Genomic DNA, 9,586 nt, shown 5'->3' on the forward strand with positions numbered 1-9,586 from the left:
TATCCATGTGACCATTATCCCAGAAATGAAAAATGCCTTTGTCAAATTTGTTCCAATTTTTTAAATAAAATTAATCCTTTCAAATTTCCTTTTTTAAATAAAAAGGATGTACTTACAAGAAAATTCATTGCAGCATTGTATGCTAGAACAAACAATATGAAACCGTTTCCTTTACATTAAATATTTAAGGCTAAAAGAGCAATAATTGCCTAATGTCTCTGTCTGCTCTACAAAAATTTTCAACTAACTCAATCCAGACTTTTCCCAAAAATTCTTCTAGCGTAACACATACTACTTCTTTCTCACAATCACCAAGTATTCAGGGGGGCATATGCATTTCTAATATTAAGAGTTTTTAAGAAGGATTTTTATCTTAAAGCCAGAAGGAATTGATTTATTTAAAAAAGACTACTTAGTGTGCTTGAGATGCTGTTTTCCCTCCCCCACAATACCTTGTGCTCTTCCTTGGCCTGGCAGAATGTCTCCTGAAAAGAAGGGTAGCTCCCACAAAGAAGGGTGGTCAGAAGAAGGGCTGTTCTGCCATCAAGGGGGTAGTGACCAGAGAATACACCATCAACATCATAAGCATATCCATGGAGTGGATTTCAAGAAGCATGCCCTCAGACACTCAAAGAGATCTGGGAATTTGCCATGAAGGTGGGATCTTCATATGTGTGCATTGACACCAGGCTCAACAGAGCTGTCTGTGCCCAAGGAATAAGGAATGTTCCATACTGTATCTATGTGCGGTTGTCCAGAAATTGTAACGAGGATGAAGACCCACCAAACAAGCTCTATATTTTAGTTACCTATGTACCTGTCACCACTTTCAAAAATCTACAGTTAATGTGGATGAGGACTAACCACTGATTGTCAAATAAAGGTATAAAACTGAAAAAAAAAAAAGACTACTTAAAAGGTATATTGAATGGATATTAGTGAATATATATGTATATATATATATATCTTATTTGAAAAAATCTTTACTCTTTAAAATCAAAAAAATGAAAAAAAATTAATCTTTAAAAGATCAAAATTGCAAAATATAAAAATTCCACAGCTGTACCATTGGCCAGGAGTTTTTAGATCTTCTTCTCCAATAAATTTCAAATATTTTAAATACATTTCTAAACAAAATCTCAAGTCACTTGAAGTCTTTTAAGAATGTAACTGGCCATTCTAAAAGAATATGTAAATAAGAGAAAATGGAAAGTCTAAATCAGTGCTGTTCAATAGAAATATAATGCTAACCATAAATGTGAACCACACATAGGGGTTTTAAAATTTTTCAGTAGTCATTTAAAAAAATTAGAATAAATAAATAAAAATAATGTTAATAACATTTTAACTCAATCATTAAAAATATTAGCATTTTAAACTATAATCAATGCAAAAATTACTATTGACATATTTGACATTTTTAATATCAAAATTGAAAAAACCTATTGTGTATTTTACATTTCAGTCTCTACTATCCACATTTCAAGTGCTCAATAGCTTCACATGGCTAGTGAGTATCATATTGGATAGGACAGATGTAGAGAATGCACTGATTATTATGACACATTTATTAACCTGATGGATATGGTATGCCAAACTGGTGAAAGCAAACACTAACATTTAAAAACTTGTAGTATGTGCTAAAAATTATGTTAAGCATAGTATATGAATTATTTAATGAACTATAAACCTATGGAGTAAAAAAATACTAACATTACTCATATTATTTCCAATATATGATTGAGAAACTTAAGATTAAAAACATATCCTAATGGACCCCAGCTATGCCCAGGCAGAGAGAGAATTGAGCCAGGCTTAACTGCTTCCTAAGCCTATACTTTTAATTACTTTATACTATACTGGTTGTGGTTTGGATGATGGCTGGCACTAGGATGATGGAAATGGAGGGGAAAATAAATGGAGCAGTGTGAGAAATAGTCAAATGATAAAAGCAGCTGGACTTGGTGATGATACACACAGGTTGAGGGACACAGAAATATGATTGTTTGCTTGAGCAGATGGTCAGACTGTATGATTATTGCTAAGAACACTGGAGAGGGGCAGATTTTGAGAGAAGATTCTAAGTACTCCATACTTGAGATTATGAACATTCCTATCATCTTTTTAGTTACATTAAGCCTCTGCTAGGAAATGTGACTTTATTTTTTTTTTTAATTTTTTTTCTTCAAAGTTTATTTATTTTTGGGACAGAGAGAGACAGAGCGTGAACGGGGGAGGGGCAGAGAGAGAGGGAGACACAGAATCGGAAACAGGCTCCAGGCTCTGAGCCATCAGCCCAGAGCCCGACGCGGGGCTCGAACTCACGGAGCGCGAGATCGTGACCTGGCTGAAGTCGGACGCTTAACCGACTGCGCCACCCAGGCACCCCGGAAATGTGACTTTAAAAAGGCCCTTTGCTTCTACTGGTTATTACACTGACCAACCTAGAAAAAGAGAAAAATAGGTGTTAGAATAAAATAAAGTCTTCATGATATCTTCCTTTCACAAATAGGGAAAAAATTATACAAATGAGAAATAATTTATAATTTATTTGGATTTTTTTCTAGGTTACTAATACAGATTAAGTTTTTGAAAAAATTAGAAACATTATCCTTGTTAACTGGTTTAAAATTTAGGGGGTAAAAGAAAATGAATGTCCCAATGAATGAACGGATTAAAAATTGTACCACTTAGATACTGATGGACTCTATCACATCTTTCCAGCAGATTTTCTTTTTTTTTTTTTAAGTTTATTTATTTATTTTGAGAGAGAGAGAGAGAAAGAGAGAAAGCATGTGCACCAGCAGGGGAGAGGCAGAAAGAGTGGGACAGAGAATCCCAAGCAAGCCCCACACTATCAGGGCAGAGCCCAACATGCAGCTCCCGATCTCAGGAACCATGAGATCATGCCCCGAGTGGAAATCAAGAGTCAGATGCTTAACCGATGGAGGCACCCAGCCTACCTTTCTAGCAGATTTTCATTGTGAATCCTTCCTAAAATGGGTGAAATCTATGTCAAAAATCCAGTAAGATGAGACTCAACAAGAGCTTTTGTGGTATTTATGTTCAATTTGGATGACAACTCCTGTAGACACTATGGATTAGAGGAAGGGACACCAGATTATTCTACTGTGTTTAAAAAAGCAATTATTTATGCCTCTCCTCAGTTTCTTTCATCTGGTACTTCATCTTAACTGAAGGTTTTTCTGATTCTTTGTTCCTATAAATTTGAATCCTTCAACGTGAGGCTAAAATACAATCTTCACATTTGGTTTGTGAGTTTGGGAGAACCATGAGAACCATCTCGGTGTCTGAGAACAGGGAAGGGGAAGAACTGGGGGAAAGGGCTCAAGTTTTGGAATAGTAGCTGTGGAGACCAGCACTGCGAGGTACCAGATTTTGTTTAAAAGATTGCCAGGCTCTGCTCAGAGCTAAAAGGTATATGTATGTGTAAGAAGAAACAGAAGAAGGAAATCATCAACTGAACACAAGCCTCAAAATTTAAACAGTAAAACGAAGTCCCCAGGTAGTGTAGAACAGGAAGTGATAGAACCTCATAGGTCTTGTAGTTTCCTTTATGTTTGCTCAGGCTATAAGATTAATTGATTTCAGAGAAATTAATAAAATACTTTTCTTAATAAAAGTTTATCAAGGAAGAGTTCCCCTCAAGAGTAATATTTAGCCAAAATCATACACAAATAATGAATCCTGCTTTGTTTCTTTAGCTCTCAATTTATCATTGCCATGTCTGTTGTTTGCTTCTTAGCGCAGTGATCTTTGATACTGAAATTTAGTCTAAAACGAGACAGTCATTTTTATTCAGTAACCACATAAATAGTGCCACAATGTGGACAGTGAGGCATCCTGGGTCCACACCTCAAACTCTAGTGTGACACTGTAACTTTCTACACTTCCTGCTGCATCAGAGTAAATTTTTAACCAGAATGGCCCAGGCAACTGAAATGATCAGAAGAGTGCTTTTAGAAAATTATTTGTGACCAGGAAACACCCTCTAGATTTTCCTTTTGTGTTGCAGTTGCAACACATAGGACAATGGATATAGCATGGATATCTTGAGATTACTTATATTTGCCACCATAGCAGTGGGTGAAATTATAGGCATGAGTAGTGCTCAGGATGTGCTAAGTTTCCAGGTTGCATGCATACCTTTTATCCATCCTCTTAAACTGCTCATACTGTCTCACTCTCTGACTTCTTACACACTTTTCAACTCTGTAAGGATAATAAAACAAAAGTCTATTATCATCCTTATAATACATGTCATATATATCTGAAATCTCCTAGTGTCTCACTAAGATATGTTCTTCTGAGAAACCTATGTATATGGATCCAATACAATAAATTTTTACTATAAAACCTAACAGCAAAACATTCTTGAATACACAGAATTCTTCCAAGGAACCCATTAATTCCTGCCCAGTTTCATATGTTTTTCTAAATGTCTTATCTCTCTCTCTCTCTCTCTCTCTCTCTCTCTCTCTCTCTCTATATATATATATATATATACACACACCTACATCTTTTCATTTCCTACTCTCCTGATCACTATTTCCTAACACCTGTAGTAATATTTAGCTGGCATTTATAATGTTAGGATTAAATTATAGGAGAGAAGTCAGAAGTATAGTTTTGAGATTCATTTGCATAGTGATCTGAGTCACTTGGAAAAATAATAAACAGAGAAAAGGGGACATTAGTGCACAGAGAAAAGAAGAGAGTCAAGTATGGAAACTTGAGGAACCACCCATACTTTGTGGCATAAAGAGGAGGGAAGACCCCATGAAGGGGAGAGAGAGAGGAAAAAGAAAGAGATAAAGGAATTACCAGTGTATTCTAATGTCATAGGCAAGATAGGTTTTCAAAAATTGATGGTGGAATATAGAATTTTCTCTTTCTGAGCATTCAAGAGAGGCCCTGAGAAAGATCATTGATAACTTCTGATAAAGCAATTTCAGTGGAGTGTTATGGGAGAAAATCAAATTGGAAAGGGTTAGGGATGAGTGGTTGATAAACAATTAGAAGCATCAGCTTGATAGTTTGTAAAAATTCATAGATCAGCTGTAGAAACCTCACAGACCACATTAATGTGCTCTTTTATCACAGAGAATAATTAGAAACTCTTCATACCACATTAGTCAGGAAACTGGGTTTTACTTTATTACTATCAATCTATTGTACAAGTTAATGCAAGCTATCTTAACTACTTCCACTTTCTTACTTAAATTTAGCCTCAATACCCAATTGAAGTCATATTAGGATGATGTTTATTCACCAGTGAAAAAAGGGACATTGGATTGCCACATAATGGCTATTTAATGTTTTCATTAAATATATAAAAAATATACTTTTTACAAATTTGAGAGACTTTTATATAAATATTAACTAACCAAAAAATCTTGAATCAGATAGTGAGAACAGAATTTTGTTTATTTTAGAAAATATGCTTATTTTCAGGTTACTATGAAAAATATTCTCAAGATACTCAGATAAGATATATTTTTTGCTTACAAGGACCTCATAATAAACTAAGATTATAAAGTTGAACTGCTAATACATATTATTACAGTCAGAATGAGTTTGTCCCCATTTCCTAGTCCACGGGGTTTCTACAAATATTCTCATACAGGCTCTATTCTGCCTTTAATAAGTGGTGTGGCAATTTCTTATCTAAGAATTGTATTAGCCCTATAGTAAAAGATAAAGCAATTCTTAAGCTTTTGTTAGTACCCAATATTGCCAAAAATGGCCATTAAAGGCTGATGGTTCTACTACTTAAAAAGGTAGCTGTAGTAAGTCCCGCATTTCTTATGCACAAAAAAGAATCTAGGCATGGGATGGAAGTGGGAGGCTGTACTAACCGGGTACTGACACTATTCACCTTAGAATGTAAGCAATTTCTCCACTGTGAATGGAGTGTTCAAAGTATATTCTATTGTTTTGAGACAATGTTCCTCTTTTTTAGTGGGTCTGTGGGGTGTATTATTACTGAAGATTGATATATGTCCTCAGGTAGTATATGTGTATAGGTGTATGCATGTGTGGGTGCATGTGTGGGTGCACTTGGTACAATATTTGATGACCAGGAAGAATGAGAAGACATGTGCTACTGCCTGAGAAACATTGGCCTGTCAATACCCACTCTGGAGCGTTTTTCTAAAATCCATCTGCTCCTAATCATGATATTATTATACACTCACTAATTTAGATTTTGAGAACTATATTACTACCAATTATCATGTTCAGTTTGCATTGTTGAAAGAGAGAAGGCAAGAAGACATATTTAGTTTCTGAATCTAAAGACTTACTCCTTCCCTACTATCCTTCTTGACAATGAGTAGCAGAAGGGTAATTTTTACATTTATACTACCTTTCCCTTAATTCCCCCGCAAAAATCACCAAAAGGTATATGGAAGTAACCAACATTAGTAATTTCTTAGTGGCTAATTAAAGGAAGTCACAATGTGGGAAGTTTAAAATCATTAACAAAATATGACATTATTCAGTTTCCAAAAAACTTATGGCTTCACATAAAGTCTCTTCACAGATTTAAGAAAATGGTTTTCCTGTCCCCAAATCAGTTATTTCATCTCTCTTCTTTTCAAATAAATAGATAAGAATATGTCAAGATACATTAAGAAACAATAGTGTCTATAGGTAAAGAAGGAAATCCTTTGCATGCCTAGGAAGCTAAGTAGATGTTTGGAAGACTTGGGAACTAAAGACTAAACATATCCTAGCCAAGATGATTGCTATGGAATGGATGCTTATGCTGTCCTCAAATTTGTATGTTGAAGCTCCAGCCCCAAATGTGATTATCTCAGAGTCTTTATGGAGGTAATTATAGTTAAATGAAGTTGTAAGAGCTGATGAGATTAGTGTCCTTATAAGAAGAGACAGGAGAGAGCTCACTCACGGCTCTCTCTTTCTCTCTCTCTCTCTTTCTCTGCCATGTGAAGTCTCTGCCATGTGAAGACACAGAGAGAAGGCAACTTTCTACAAATCAGAAAGAAAGATCTCGCTAGGAACCAAATCGGCTGGCACCTTGATCTGGGACTTCTAGGCTCCAGAACTGTGGGAAGATACATTTCCATTGTCTAAGCCATCCATTTTGTTATGGCATTTCAAAATCAGAAAAGGATCTTCAACTCACAAAGCAAAAAACATTTTTATAATATATATATATATATTCTTATAATATATACATTAGGATAGCCTTATGAAAGGTAGAACTGGTTCCTTATTGAGGCACCCATATTATTCAGTCTCTTCAGATGTAAAACTTGTTTTTTTCCAGATGCATGCTTTTCCTGACTTGGAGAACAACCATCAACTCTCTCTGTCAAAGGAACTTCAATTTACTTGATAATTTATTTTCACATTTATTTAGCACCTGAGACCACAAGTTACTTTGTTTCTCTGTTCTGCTTTCCCAGGTCTATAATGGTATATAAAAATCAAACCACAATTTGATTTCAAAACTAGTGAGTTATTGAGAAATTACCCATTTTAACTTACATGTGCATTGAAAAATTCTTATCTATTTAACAAATTAAATGTTGACCTGGTAAATCAGAAGAAGGATTTGTTTGAAGCCACGTGTCCTCTTATTTTTGGAACTAAAATTTCTATATTTTCAATTATAGGAATAACAATGTTGACTTAATATTTCAGTAACAGAACTTAAGAATAAAGGGATAAATTTAATAGTTTAAAATTCATGAATTATTTTTAAGCCTTTATAGAAAAGAAAATGTTTTTCTCCTACATACATCAAGTATGAGGATACATAGTATTTGGGAGTGGGGTGTCATTTTTCACTACTAATACTCTGTTATGTCATACAAAGTTCCAAGATGAATACACTAACTACATTGCTTTAGTAATCTCAGTTTTTGCTTCATATGGCATTTGTGTCAAATTTTAATTACCCTAATGTTGGTTTAGTACAGAGGACAATGTTTACAATTAATATGCACCAAGAATTTTGTAGTTTTTACATAGTACTTCAAGCCTTTGGGGGAGAGAGTGAGAGTGGGGATAAGGGAGGTAAGAAATGCCATGCTGCATTACAGTGGAATGTCTTGTCACTTCAGGGATTATTACTAAGTAGAAGGATTACAAATATTTATTCTTGTGTCTTTTTTTTTTACTTCAAGAGAAAGCAGAATGATCATGAGGAAAAGCTTTTATTTACAAAAGTGTTATTCAGCTTACTTTTGAAAATCACTCCACTTTTTAATATCATATTCTTTTATGTGTCTATGTGCTTCAGCCCATTTAAACATACTTAATCAAATTTATCTTTTTATCTTTTACTATTTTATTAAAGCTGAACACAAAATAAGTTACTCTTAAAATATCTCTCTGTGGTGGTGTGCCTGGGTGGCTCAGTTGGTTAAGCATCTGACTTGATTTCCGCTCAGGTCATGATCTCACAATTTGTGAGATCAAGCCCTGCACCAGGCTCAGCACTGTCTGTCCCTCCTCTGCTTGAATGCTCTTTTTCTCTCAAAATAAAATAAACATTAAAAAAATCTTCTTGTGCTGTTTTTTCCTGCTCACAATCATTTCCCCTATCACTGAAGATTGTTTAAAAATTGTGCTGGTAACTTGCATAGTAGTCGATCACATAAAAAGGTACTTGCTCATTTAAACATTCTCTTTTCTACTTTTTGTTCTATATATGATTGCTACAATTAAAATAGGTTCTCATTAGGGAGATAGTAAAAACGAAGTGCTTTAGGGATTTGCCTTTAGAGCTACATTGCCCAGATTTTCATTCTACCCTAGTTCTTTCACTGCTCAGATATGTGGTCTTGAGCATGTTACTCAATTCTCTGGATCTGTTTTTCACATCACCAAAATGGGAATAATAATAGTTTATATCTCAGAAGTTGTTTGGAGGTTGATATGACTTCACGTACGAAAAACATTTAGAATATAAATGCTTTATTAATATTTGCTCTTTTCATTTTCTTAAATAAATGCATAGAAGAGGAATTGTCCTTTGACTTATGGATCCTTAGTATCATCTACATTTATAAGTAAATGCCTTAGTAGAGTCATGTATCTATCTACTTTGGAAGAGTTTATATACAATGAGAATTGTGATTCCATGGAAATCTGAATGGACATTCAAGGAAAACTAGCCCCCAAATTATAGTCTTTTGGGGAAGAAATTCTTTCTTCTCCCCTAATTTTATCCATAGTTGTTTGGCTATTTCTTCTTTTTTAAATTGATTTTGGGCATTTAATTTTTGTCTAGGAAATCGTGCATTTCATCATTGTGTTCATTTGCTAAGGCTGCCATAACAAAGCAGCACAAACTGGATGGCTTAAATTAACAGAATTTGTTTGTCTTAAAGTTCTGGTAGGTTAGAAATCTGAGGGAAGCATCAGTTCTCATTCTCTCTCCTTGACTTGTAGATGGCAGTCTTTTCCCTGAGTCTCCCATGCTTATCTTCCCTTCATGTGGCATTTTATTTGTAAGCACAGCAGTCATATTGGATTAGGGACCCATCCTATCCAGCTCTGGCCTCATTTTAACTAATTATTTCCACAATGA

Source organism: Lynx canadensis, chromosome A2 (genome assembly GCF_007474595.2).
Source record: "Lynx canadensis isolate LIC74 chromosome A2, mLynCan4.pri.v2, whole genome shotgun sequence".
In the NCBI taxonomy this organism is placed as follows: Eukaryota; Metazoa; Chordata; class Mammalia; order Carnivora; family Felidae; genus Lynx; species Lynx canadensis.